Genomic DNA, 14337 nt, shown 5'->3' on the forward strand with positions numbered 1-14337 from the left:
GGTCTCGCCAGCCTTACTTCTGTAGGAGACTGATTGCCTGAACCGCTACAAAGACTTTCAATCCAAGATAGCAATTCTTCTTCCTACCAGTTAATTCTGTGCTAATGGTACAAAGAAACCTTCATTACAGATTTGAAGAGGCCCAGCCTTGAAAATTAGTGCTGAGAAAGCTGTCATTCAGTGCCAGGAAGATAAAACTATTTCCTGGTATTTCTGAAGTGAAAGCAACAGGATATATATATTTTTTTTTTAAATTTACACAATCTCCCAGTCATTATAAAAACAATTGGCACTGTCCATTCTGCTCCCTGGCAACTCCACCAGTGGTTCCCGAAGCGGGGACCACCTAGGACCCTACACAACAGGCAGGGCTTTCACCCACCATCACTCATCCCAGGCTGGCTTCGGGAAAGGGATGGAGCACAGACACAAACATGTGCAGAATCAGGGCCTGCCACAGGCTCCACGTGTTACTCCCCACCGAGCATCCCCTTAGCTGATGCCATCTCCCCTTTTGGCAGGGAGAAGGGGATGCTCCTGCTCCTCCTGGCCCCCCAGGGCCCTCCCCTGCTGCCGCAGAAAGTGCTGAGCCTTCCAGGCAAGGAGCTCGGCAATGGGGATTACGTGCCTGAAGAGCAGGAACCCTCTCTTTTGGGCAAATCCCCGTCAGGGAAGGGCAGGCTGAAACAGCCCTCTTTCTCTGGGCTCCTTGTCTGCCCATACGTCCAGTACCAACGCTGGCTGTTTGCACACACTTCCCATTTACTCTACATGGAGACTCCCCAGTTCTCCAAGAAAACTGACCCATGTCTCTTCTGCTTGCTTGATGTTTGGGAGGAGGAGAAGGGGAACGTTAGCTTTCGAACAAGGCCGTGTCTGAAGAGATCCAGGATCCTGCAGGAAGAGCCCCTCTCAGGGGCCCGTCTCCCAGAGCTGGTGATGCTGACCAGCCGGCAGTGCCCGCCGCTCCGCACACCCACACCAGCGCTGGTGGCTATTTCCAGAGACAGAAAGACATTAATTTTACATTAGAGAGCCTCGTCCCAGCTCAGAATTTAAATACTTCATCAGCATTTTCTCCCATACCAAGCTGTAACAGAGATTCACTTTCAGACTGAATAATTTAGCCCCATGCTCGCTCCTGGGCAGCACAACGCACTGAGCAGTGGCTGCGGCTCTGCCGGCAGTGTCGGTGGGACACAGCAGTGCCAGCAGCAGCTCGGTGAGCCCCACTGAGACCCCCAGCACCACCAGGGCCCAGGGAAGGAGGCAATTCCCAGCAGGAACAACCGGCAGCAGAACCCAGCTCACACCAGGCTCCAGCACCAGCAGCAGGGCTTGCCACAGCCTCCAAAGCTGGGCAAGAGCCCAGGCTCTGCCAGCCCAACTCTACCCCATCCCCGACACCTCCATGAATTACATGTTTGAGGATTCCACAGGAACATTCCCATGTTACAGATGCCCCGGGATGGGGAGGAAAATGCATTCAGGTGCTGAGGGGTTTCACAGGCAGGATCTGGGCTGCTCCTCACGTTGCCTCAGGCTGCGTATTTTGGGAGGTTCCTGCAGACACCATCATCTCCTCCTCCCCTCTTCTCCTGCAGTTCATGGATGACTGAACCTTTCAGCTTGTGCTGTCTCCACGCTCTGCTGCTCATGCACATTTCCACAGCATGTCCCACCCATGGCTCAGCATGGCAGCCACCTAATTTCCAAGACCAGTCTGGCAGACAAGACTCTGCGGCCCATGCCCCTCACCACACCACTGCCCACACTGCTGCAGCACAGGCAGGATGCTCCAGAGAGCTCTCAACACATCCAGGCAGCAGCGTAACTATCCTCCATCCCTCCCACGTACCCTGCGCTCACTGCGTGGCTATCTTATCTATGTCGTTTCCTTGTAAGCCTGTCATGACTTGTTCACTCTTTGAGCTCCTCCACTTTCCCATGCTCAAGCGCCAGGTGAACTGAGCACAATCCAACACAAGTTCTGCACCAACCCCCGGTGCTGGCACCCACCCTCAGCCCTCGGGAGGAAGGGGGTGCAGTGGGCAAAGCAGGAATTCAAAGCATGCTCAGCTGTCCACGGTCCCCACGCCGCAGCTCTGACCCTCGGCAAGGTCCCTGGATAGCTGCAGCAGCACCCATTGCTCCCCCAGGGAATTGCACATCCACTCCTGAACTCAAGGAAATACAAAGAATACAAAAATACAAAGCAAATACAGCTTTGCAGAATTCTAAGAGGAAACCTTAACTGCTCCCTTTGTATCTGGGGGGCAGAGAGACCCTATAGATGATGTAGGGTCAGATGCCTCCCCTGCTCAGATCCCAGCCCAGGACTGGGGAATATCACCCTACAACGCCAAGCCACAGCGGCATTCAGGTGCTAAAGCTGAGGGGTACAACTGGCATTTGTGGCTTCTCTGGATAAGACCTTGTCAACAAAAATCAAGTGAATCCAGTGCCTGCAGTGTCCAACATGCAGAAGCAGCCCACAGCAGCTGCGCTGAAGAGCAGGCGGAGGAAGGCTACTCTGCTGTTTACTTCTAAAAAGAGGTATCTTTAATATTTTTTTTAAGGGGGTTAAATATTTTGAGCCCAGCCATGCACTTTTAGAAGGATTTGAGTACGTATGAACAAAACATTCAAAAAAGTCTGCAGCTCTTATATGAAATACCAGCAATGGATTGACAACATCCTCTGCATGACAATGAATGTATTGAAGCCAGGCGGGATGAGGAACATCAATCATCCACGGCAATGTAATGGGTGTGGGTGGGGAAGGGGACGATGACAGCATTAGAGCTTAGATCAGGGAAAAGATCTTCATTTTCCCCCCACGTGCCAAAGAAACACCTAAAGCCACATGCAGGCTGCAAGGACGGGGGCTGCCTGGGCAGAGATGCTGCTCTGGGAAGCAGTGTGGGCACCACGACCCCGCTTCTGTGGCCCTTGCTGGCCCAGCGCCCACGGGCACGGCAGAGGGTTGGTCCCTCCACCCAGGACAGGGCAAGAGTCCAGCTCCTGGTTCCTCTCCAGACTGCTTGGGCCAAAAAAAACCACTTGGGAGCAGCGAGCTGAGTGCCCCAGCATCCAAAGACACCCCCCCCCAGAACTGCTCCTTGCTCTGCACCAGCCGCGCAGGCAGGGGGGTTGGGTACGCAGCCAAGCCCCACCACAGAGCCTGCCACTACGAGACCAGCAAAAGCCCCCGGCAGAGCAGCTCACCGGTGGGAGCCCGTCCAGGGGCTGCCTGCAGCCAGCGGAGCTGCAGCCCCAGCGCTGCAACGAGGGCGGCCACACGCCGAACCGCTCCCCTGCTCCCCAAGCTCAGCTCCCTCCCGGGATGCGGATGGGGCCAGCAGAGAAGTTGAAAGCAACGAGAACGAAGCCACCAATATGTTTCCCTGCACGAAGCGCTCAGGAGCTACAGACACCTTTTTCTCTGCTCCTTTTGCCTGTGCCAGGTGCCGTTGCAGAGACCCACGCACAGGACCGGGGGGGGACCACACCAGCCACAAGGGCTGCCCACACACCAGCCCCAACAGACATCCTGAATGAACAGCAGGGAAACGTGCTATTCCCTAATCTTTAATTATAGCCAGGTGACATGCTGCAGAAACACTAAGAGGTAATTTTTCAAGTTGGAATTTGTTTCTTTCCATGTTAACATCCCCTCTAACCTGCTTCTTAAAAGCCCTAATTACAAGCCTCGTGACACAGCACGCAGAGAAGTTCGTCACCGCCTCAGACGGCGAGAGGGACAGCGCTGGGCTGCAGCGGGATGGCCCCAGCTCCCGGACTGGACTGCAGAAGCATCCTGTGACAGTCAAGGCAAGCGGGGACACGAACATTTCCACAGCTCCTCTGGGGACCACAGGCACCAGAGAAAGAGCAGCCCGTGCTGACCCAGGCCAGGCTGAGGAGAGGCTTCTCAAGATGCAGGACTGATGGGCAAACCCAGCTTCTACCCTAGACAAGGAGGGTCAGGCAGCATCGAGGGAACTACTGCTGCAGCCCCCTCCAAGTCTGGTCCCTTTGCAAGGGGACAGGGTCTGGGTCCTTCGGGACATCCCAGGTACACCCCAGTGCCTGCAGCCAGCGCTGCTCACAAACACCCGCGCAACAGCTTCAGGACCTGTCCCAGCCCCCAACGACACCTTCAGCACCTCCACCAGCAAGAGATGAAAAATAAGTACTCTGTGATTAATCAAAGCCCCGAGGGACCAGATTAAACAGTCTTGGCAATTAGTTCTGGATTTCTTACGAAGGCGCTGGAAGACAGCAGAAAGCTGCTGCAGTCCCTGGAGGATGAATGCCGAGTCCTCTTAAAACCCTGCCTCGCCTGCACCAGTTACACAACTCGCCACTCACTTGCTCCTCAGGCTTGCTGTTGTGATGTGTTAAATTACAGATGGTTTCAATTAAAAGTGCATAGATAGAAAGGAGGCTTTGGAAAAAAAAAAAAAAAAAGCCACACCAAGCCGCACATGACAAGAAAGAGAAGATCATTAAAAACTTGGCAGCCTACTTCGACTCTGGTGACCTGGTAATTTAATATTGTAATTGAAACTCCAGGTCAGCCTCATGAAAGGAGGTAGAAATATGGAAAGGTATCCCTGCAGGATCGGTCCTGCCCAGAGAACAAGTCAAACATTAAGGAGAGGGTAGTCCCAGGCACAGATAACTCACCATCATCCCAATTATTAAGCTTGCATCCCAGAGCCCTAGAAGATGGCTGCTAACTTGCTTTGAAGACATTACTTTGTATAATAGAGTATTAATCCCACTCAAGGAAGATAAAAACCCAGTCCCCAAAGTGCTAATAATGTAACTCAGTTAAAGCTTAATTTTGCCACTTATCTCCAAGACAGAGGGGAACTTCACTCCCATTTTCTTCCTCACATTCCCCCCCGCCCCTGAAATTTCAGTATTCTGAACACTGTCTTATTTCCAAAAGCAGAGACCAGGGTCATTAAGTAGAAATGCGCAGACAACACTACCTTCACTTCCAAATAAGCAAGAAGGCTTCAGGGACACCAGGCTGGTAAAGGATCTTTCAGTATTTAAACAGTTCACAGCGCATACATCACCTGGCATGCCACTGCCACACGTCCACATCCCACCACCTCCTCCAGCTTGTTCCCTCTCACCCCAGTTCTAGCTCTGCTGAAGCCTGGTGCCCACCTGGCTCTCCCAGCGCTGGTGCTGCCTGGCACAGCGGGCACCAGCCCCTTGCACCGCTCTCTCCACCCATGGTAAGCACCGTTACAACATTTTTTCACGTCAAGTGAAAAGCCACTCCAGCCTCAGTACCCACTTTCCCTTTCCACCATCGGTCCGTCTCCCCCAGGTCAATGAGATGGTTATTTTAAATTCCCTGCATTTGACCACAACAGGTTTTTTTTTGTCCCTCCACCCCCCCAGCATTTCAAGATGCTCACCCCAGCAGCAGCTTTGTCAGGCTTGTCTGACATAACCAGGGTAACCTCCAGCGATGCTCTCGCAGCTGGGATTTAAAATTAGTGACAGTTTCTCAAAAGATGTCTTTCAAACACCACAGACCCAGGATTAGCCTGATGGGAGTAACAGGGTGTCAGACTGCACGGAGAGGATCAGGAGGCTCCCACAGCTGCTGGAGGGAGGTGTGGGCTGGTTTCTCCAAGTTCCCTTCATGAACCTCAGCAGGATCCGCATGGGCAGCTGCTACTCAGTCCCATGAGGGCAACGGGATCTGCATAGATCTGTTTCAGGAATGTTACGGGTTTATCTGCCTAAAGGACCTGGTGTCACATAAGCCTCGATAGTGCACCAGAAGCCATGGATGAGCAACCATACAGTTGGGCACCTGCCTGGAAACAGGGACACCTTGCTAAGGCGAGTGGATTAGGGAGCCTTTTCTACAAATGGCAAGCATTAAACCAGTCTTCTGTATAAATCACGAAGTTTGCATACATTCAGAGCATCTCAGGATGATGGCATCAGGGGTCAGCCACATGCCTACGATGAAGTTTCAGCAGCTGACATGTGACCATTCTCTCTCACTGGCATCCCCACATCAACTGTGCTACAGCATCTCAGGGTGCAGATGTGCTCCAAACACACTGTCGTCCTCCTGAACCTGTAGCACATTGAAACCCGTAGATGGAAGCCAAAGCAGAATGATAATTTCGCCGTGTTCTTAAGCCTCTGGCCAAGAGGCTTCATAATTCTGGTATCAAAATTAATTTTCCATGGCACTGGAGATCCAGAGAGACTGAGCTGCTTTTTCTTCCTGAAGACTACAGCAAGAGGAATTATGCTGAGCACACATTGCAAGATAAAGCATTCATTTCCTTTAAATAGTCTATTTGGGGTACAGAGCTAAGCCCATATACACGGGTGAGAAGTTTCCTAAGCACCCTTAGCCAGCAGCATCATGTCTTCCTTCCCTCCAGCAGCACTCGTGTTACCTCCAGAAACTTGTAACCAGGTGAGTCAAGGGCTGAATTTCAAAACTGGCCCTACCACAACTGCAAAGAATTTAAGGTCTTTGACCAACACCACATCAAGAGCAGACCACAAACACAGAGCTACTGCACAACGAAGTTGGGGGCATTTATATACTACTAAAAAGACAGCGTGGTCTGTAAGCTTGTTCCCCTCTCTGTCCCTGTGTGTTTCTAACAAAACCCAGGCTTTAAATCAATCAGACTAATCCAAATTTGGGGAGGTTTGTAAAGTAAATCTATTCAGAACAACAGAAGAGTGCAGGTTTTTATTTCTCACCTCATTTAACATGTATTAATGTGTATTAATTACATACACCACCTCACATCCAGCTCTAACACACTTTCCCGGTGCGCAGCAGGGCTCACTCCAGCCAGCATCCCAGTCAGTCGTGTGCCTGCCAGCCGCCCCAGCGCTGGCTGGGATGTTTTACATCCACACAGGGCTTAACATGGGGTGGGCATAACATACCAGTACCGTGTGCGGGCGAGCACCCGCCCTGCCTGCCTAACCCTGTGATTCTGGTCACTGTGGTGAGCCGCCAGGTGACCCCTGTGACTCGTGCTGAAGCACCCGAGTTGCTGTGCTGTCCCTTTGCTTTTCAGGAAGTGCAAGGGGAAAAAAAAAAATAATACAACAGCAATTGTTTGGGGGGTTCTTGGCTGATAGGAAGAGTAATGACTTCCCTGCTGCTACCTCTGGCTTATTTTGAACAGACTGTATCTTGGGATTTTTTGTTCTCTATATACAAAGTGATGTTTGAAGGGTTTCTTGAACACCCAGAAATGGTAACAAATCAATTTAAGGGCAACTGAAAGCAGGAGTTAAACAAGGGCCTCGTAAGGTGAAGCTTTCTACATAGGATTTATTAAATGCTGCGATGGTGTCGGGTAATTGTGCTGCAGTCCTGGGTTTCCTATAGCAAAACACTGACCATTTCCCTGCTCTGCTGCCTCACCGCCAGCAAAGCGTTTCCCCAGAACACCAGCACAGAGGGCAGGAACCAAGGCACAAATTTCCCCTGACAGCACTCTAAACACAGGCACAAACGGCTGCTAACATTAACATACCTCCTGTGCATACAGAAAAGCAAATGGGAGCATTCAAGACAATCTCAAGATACTTGTCAGTTTGTCCCTGGCCTTTCTCTTCTGCACTGTCACACCATGTTCTGCCCCAGCTGTGCAAGCCACCAGCATGCTGCTGGGCACCTGTGCCTCCAGCCAGAGGGTCAGGGCACAGCACAGCATGTCCTCCAGCACTTCTGCCTAATCAACACACAGGTCTCCCCACCAACTCGTGTGGACCATCATGGGCCAGCATGTTTTGGAGCTTGGAAGGCCACAAGACAGCCACAGGACCTGCCAGATGGCAGGAGATGAAACTCCATCCCTACTGCTGCATGGCGAGAAGCCAGAAAATGCTCCTGCAAGCCTGTTCTGCTCCCCCAGCATGGCTAGCTGTGGCCAGGATGGGTCCCAGAGCCCCTAGGGGAAGTGGGACCGCGCTGCCCACCCCCCCGCCCCCCGCACCGCAGCCGGAGGAGAGCGGCCAACTGGACTTTATCTTGTTGTTTCAACCACTTCCTCCTGCAACACACCAGCAGAAAGCGGGCTCATCTTCAACAGCTCTGAGGCAGAGTACGGGTTTCCTTTATTTTTGATTCTCCCATGCTCTCCTGTAAGAGGAGTGCGTGTCTCAAACCTCTGCAGCTGACAGCAGAGAGGGTTCAGAGGAGAGACCCGGGGGGCTGACGGCCGAGCACAACAGTTCGTTGTGACTCCCCACTGCTGAGCCTCCATGGCATTATCAAGGCAGCAGCTCCATCTGCATGGGCAGCTGCTGACTCACATTTCCCCCATGCTCTGCACCTTCCCACACTGCCACCAAAGCCCCAGCCCTCAGCTGGGGAGGAGGTTCTGAGGGGCTGAGCGGGGCTTGGCAGCCTGCAGCCACCCTCCATGAGCAATAGAGTGATCAAGAAGTTGTTCCAGGTTCATTAAGTCTATTTTAAAACGGGGGTGGGGAATAATCATCCAGCATTATTTGGTCCTTACTGTCTCTCTGCTTTAAAAAAAGATCACTGCTACCACGGGCAGAAGCATCAAATACCCCAGGAAGCTGAAGACGGGCGCAGGGCATCCTGCAACAGCTGGGATGCTCTCCACCAGCAGCCCCCACTGAAGGTCCTCACCACACACCACCATCTTCCCCCAACCCTGCAATATCTTCAAATGGGCAAATAAACACCCACTGCCAAGTACAAGCAACTCCATTCGACATCTGCTTGCCAGTACAAAAGCAGCAGCCCAAGGCTCCGCACCACGGCCCGCAGGCTGCCCTCTCGGGAGGGGGCCTGGCTGTGGTGCAACGCTCACTGCGGCGACATCGGGGGGCCCCACCGAGGCGTCTCTCTGCAGATGCACCAGACCAAAGCAAGGTCTCAAGCTGCCAACCCAAACCTGGGGGCTGCATGCCCCCACCCTAGGCCAGCAGCCAGGCTTTCGGTTAGCAGAGAGCACCAAAGCACTGTGCAGCAGGTGGCAGCCCCTGTTGCTGATCAATTAGCAATTGCCTTATTAAGGCTAACAAGCAAGCCACCCTGTAGCTACTGCACCTTCAGCAAGTGAAAGCCATACGGTGCACTGAGAGGACACAGCGAGGAAAGAGCAAAACCCAAGCTCTGCAGCCTCATTTCACTTTCACTTGCTGTCACACCTGACCCGATCACCCCAGTGGACACTGCTAATTTGATGAGCTTAATTCTCCAAGGCTGTTTTCAATCCCCCTTCTCTGCTGCAGCAGAGGCAGCAGAGGAAGCAAACCTCCTTGCAGCGAAGGCTGGGCAACGGCAGCAGAGCAGGGAGCCCCTGCCCAGGCTCCTCCGGGCACACAGCTGCTCGAGGTGGGACAATTCCACTCCTCATGTTCTCCACACAGAGGGGGCTCACACCTGCACCCCAGCCCCTCTCCCATCCACCACCATGGCTCAAGGCTGCTGCTGCCCCCCACCATGCATCATCTTCCCGGCATGGGCAGTGGAGCCCTGGGGCCAGTCCATGGGTCAGGTTATAACTGGGAAGGGTAGCCCAGAGCCACAGCCAGGGTCTCCGGCAGCAGCCAGGCCCAGCTGCACACACCAGCAGGTTGCTCATTTGTCAGTCTGGAGACGGGATTTGTCCTGAGCTACACATCAAGTCTGCGGCCAAGGAAGGGACAGAGCTTGGCTGTCCTGGTGCTGCACCAGCCTGGCCATATATACCCTGTGATCCTGCAGAGAGTGGAGACACGCTCGCTGTCTGAAATCTGCTGGGGAATCATTCATGGGAAGCTTATTAGGAACAAGTTGTTCTTATTTTCCAAATCCTGTTCAAACCAATGGCTGTTGGCTTTTGCCCACCAGATGTGCTGCAGGCTTGTCCGGGTGATGCATCCAATGCACTGGGCAGGTTCCGACCTCCGTGCAGCATCCTCTGTGCGTGGCCAGGGTCCACACGCCCAGGGAGCCCTCTGCCAGCTCGGGCTCAGCTTCCAGCCCCGCACCACAGACTAGTGGTTTGTGAGCCAGGAGGGGAGAGCACAAAAAGGACATGGCCACCAGCCAGCACTCTGGCAGACAGAGGCGCACTGTTGAGCTTCATGCTCCTCCAAAGCGGCAAGTATCTCTGCCTTTACATTACAGACACATAAGTCGGATGTTAACAAGAAAAGACATGCTGGGGTACCATGCACCGTGGACAAGGCTCCCACGAAACTGCTCTGCTGAAGGCTCCTGAGCCTGGCAGCATCGCTGCAGAGCCTGTGCCCAACTCGCTAGAGCCACAGCCTGCCATGGGCCAGGACAGCACCCCAGCACAGCGAGTCGCATTTCTCAGACCAAAAATCAGACCATTTACAGGGGCAATTTGCTGTTTGGAAAACCAGTCACCCACACCAGGCACTCTCTTAACCCCATCGCACAGGGCTGATCCTTCAGCACACGTGCCAAGCTGTCAGAGAAGAAGAATGAGGGAAGGGACCCAGCGATTATCAGCCTCCTTCAAGTGCCCTTCCCAGCCACACAGGCTTCTCATCTCCAACTGACTCCCTATCCATCAGAGGAAATCCCACCAGAAGCAGCATACTGGAAAATATTTCACACGTTCACCTAAACCACATTTTCCCCAGTTTACACATATAAATGGAAAACAAGACCATCCCAAGCCCTTGCTGAAGTCGTAGCCTCTCCCCACTGCTCTTCCCTCTCCCTCCTCCCTGCAGTGCTTCAAGCCCCATTTCATATTGTGAAGTAAAGAAACTCCCCTGGGGTTTGTCCTGGGACAGTCGATCTCCTCGGAAAGCCTCAGAGCGTTACTGACATTAAACCCTTTCCTGCTACCAGGAGGCAAGAGAAAAGCCGCTGAGGGTAAACAAAACAAAAAAACACCAAAAAAACCCCCTAATTAATTGGAAAACCTCCAATCAAGGAAAAAAGCCATTTATCAAACACAAGCCTTTTCACACGAGTGCTGGGGGTCAAGGGCAGCCTGGGCAGAGGCCCAAGTCCAGGAGGCAGACGGACAGCAGGGGGGCCCTGCGGCAGGGAGCCTGCGCTTGGTGGCACAGGGAGCTTTCAGGTGGTCCCACTGGCACAGGGCAGCCTCCCAGACAAGTCATGCCACAAAGAACACCAATTTACCGAGTTCTGGCATAAATTGGAAAGAAAATCTGCCTGGGCAGAGCAGGGCACAGAGCTGAAGAACTCCAGTTTTGCTCCACCAATGACCTTGCCGCCCTCCCTGCTGCCAGATCTCTCCAAAAGGCACCCCCTGCGCAGGGACTGGCACCGTGGGCTGCGGGGAGCAAAGAAACTGAGCCACGGAGCACCCTGGTAGCAATGCGCTGGAGCATCCATAACCTGTTCTCCATCTTATTTCATGCCTGCTCAGTCCCATGCTCCACACAGGGGAATTTTGGGAGGTCTCACAAGCTTCCTGCTCTATGTGCTGCAACGGGGCCATGCTGATAAGAAATCCAGCCACTTCCTCTGCAGAAAAAAACACTTCAGCGAACAGCTGGTGAGAGCACAGCAGCTCTGGCAGCATGTAGTGCCAGGGGCAGAAAAATCCTTCACCACCCAGGAGGATGCTCAGCCCTGGCTCCTGCTGAGGCTTTGGCTCTCCGAGTACCACTCGTGCTTGCCTGCCAGTGGGGCAAGCCACGGTTGAGCTGGGGCAGCAGGGACTGGCATGGGGACACAGGGTTAGTACCAACTGCTGGTCCATCCAGGGCACAAGGCTTTGCCCACAGCAAGTTGCCCAGTGCCGGACTTTGCAGGGTTTTGGGACCACCTGGCACCTTGCTAACACAGAGCGGCACATGGGGCGTGAAGCCGAGTCTCACCCGAGGGAGGATGCTGGCCACAGTGTCGAGCGCTTTCCTAGGCTTGCCTTTGGCTGCAGCCAGGAGATGGATGTTCACTTGTCAGGAGAGGCTTGCCAGCAGCGCTGCAAACAGCACAATCCCTCGGTGCTGACCCTCGCGAGACAAGTGCTACCACACTCCAGCCCCCACATGCCACAGCTACACTGCTGCAGGAAAGGATGCAGATTACACTGTTTGTTGTTTCTCTCCCCTTGAAAACAGGCCATTATCTCATGACAATTTGGAGCACTATATGTTATTATACAGCAACATTACTGCCTTTAAGACATTCAAAGGGCTGCAGCTGGCAAGATCTCTCGTGTACTTGGCACTCCTTTTGATGCTGTACAGATGAGATATTAAAATAACATTTCCAACATGCAGATTTACTGTGTCTGCTCACTTCTCTCTCCAGCCAAAGCCGTTCAGAACAAGATTTTTACTGATGCTGCAAGACAGGCGGTGCGCAGTGCAGCGCAGGCTGGAAGAGTCACCTTGCTATGAGAGGGAGCAGGGCAACTCTGTCTCAGGCATCTGTCTGTCCCTGCCCCAGGTTCTCCTGAGGGAAGGTCTGGTATCCAGCACCAGCTAGAATGCACTCAGAAATCTGTTCGAGCAACGGCCGCGGAGAGGGGCACCAGCACTTGACCAAGGTCGGCAGAGAGAAGGGGAATCAGATGCTACCTGCAGTATCATGTTAAGGGAAGCATCTTAAAACACGTTGTCGGCAAGGAAGAAATCAGACCTGCTTAGTATTTTGCTTTTTTTTTTTTTTTTAAGCAATTCTTTTAGGTAAACTGTGCTTTAGCTCTAAGTGGCCAGTATGCTTGGCTTCCACTTCACTAACAAAACTTCATCAAGCCACAAATTATATTCTCTCTTCATGGGCAACGGTCCTGTACAATTACATGCCACTGTGTTCAATTAAAACATTATCTAGGCTGCCAGCTTTCAGAGGAGGAGAAGAGAAAGAGAGAAGAGTCGTTCTATTTACATGGAGCTCTGCAAAGAGCTTTCTTGGCTCACTTTCCACATCCACGTCCCTGCTGGCCAATATGACTTTATTAATGTTTACAATATGGCCTACTTTTTAATGCAACTCTGTCCCAGTGAAAGAATCCATTTGCATTTTTAATGAAATTTGGATAAGCCATTTAGCCTGTCCCCCAGCACAGCAGCCTCCCTAACCCTCGCACAAGGCCTGGGTGCAGTCAGCCCCTCCACGCAGGCTGCCGCAGCTTCTCCCCTGCAAGCCCCAGGGGTGTTCCAGGGCAGCCCCCCCACGCAGGGGTGTCACTTTGTACCAGTCTGCACTGCTGCAGCCTGCACGGCATCTGCACTGGCCTCGCCACAACAGTAGCTGGCCATCACTGGCTAGCCCAAGGACAGCTTTACATACAGTTTATTTTAATAAAGCAATAAAAGGAAAAGAAGTCATATGTAAGATGCTAAACGGAACAATAAAAATCTTAAAGCTCGCCTGAAATTTCTCCCAGCTGTTACAAGGTACTTCACAGAAATGAAATAGGGCATGTCTCAGAAATACTGAGCCGAGTTTTGTTTGTGTATCCCTCAGCAGCTTTCTCCAGCTCACGCTGGGCTCTTCTCCCATTTTCTTTGCTACACAGCATAAAAAGAGAGAAGACTCCTTGCTGAGCCATGAGAAGCTATCTGTGGAGCTGGGAATGGGAGAATGAACAGAAGCTTCTAGTAACTCATTGAAAGTTGCAGTACCAGCTCACACAGCATCAGCCCCCAGCCTGCGTGCCTGCCTTCGCCAGCCTGACAGACACACAGCCGACTCCTCCACCGCGCTCAGCCGGCACCGCCACGGCCCCACGCTGGGGTCTGCCATGCCGTCCCTCAGTTTGGTTTTTAGAAAAAAGCCCCGATCTTCAGCAGAAGAGATGCTCACCCTTTACCCAGACATGCTTATGTGCCATCAAGCCAGGCCACCTCACCTGGGCAGGAAAAGGAGCTGCAGCAGCTGGATCAAAAAATCCACCCCACCTCCAGGCAACCTTCCCTGGAGCCATACAAAGCTTCCCCTTCTCCCTACAGAGAGTACAGTGCAGCATCACCCCCATCAAGCCATCTCGGACACCCTGCAAGGCCTCCCAGCAAAGTCACAGAAACGCCCCTAAAACTGCTTTGTACAGCAGCCTCCCGCATACCCCACAGGAAGAATAATATTCCTGAGAGCTTAAAGGCCGCCCAGAACTGTTGGTGCCAAACGAGGAGGCACATGCACAAAGCCCCAGCACTGCCTGGGCTCGGAGCTGGTTGGCAGAGACCCCCCCTCGGCATGGTTTAAGCAGCAGGATGCTCCCTGCAGCCAAGGGACCCTCTCCCACCGTGCTGCCTTCCAAGCTCCCTGCAAAGCCACCCACATGCTGGTGCAAACATGAACTTGTGTCTGCTTGAAAGGTTCAGGGTGAGAAAAAC

The 14337-nt window shown here is 52.9% G+C and overlaps 1 protein-coding gene across 2 annotated transcripts in view; it reads right to left on the reverse strand.

Moving 5' to 3' along the window:
• PRKCB (protein kinase C beta) overlaps window positions 1-14337 on the reverse strand; it is a 132878-nt gene that overhangs the window by 89763 nt on the left and 28778 nt on the right. The window lies entirely within an intron of this gene.

Source organism: Falco cherrug, chromosome 4 (assembly GCF_023634085.1).
Source record: "Falco cherrug isolate bFalChe1 chromosome 4, bFalChe1.pri, whole genome shotgun sequence".
Lineage (NCBI taxonomy): Eukaryota > Metazoa > Chordata > Aves > Falconiformes > Falconidae > Falco > Falco cherrug.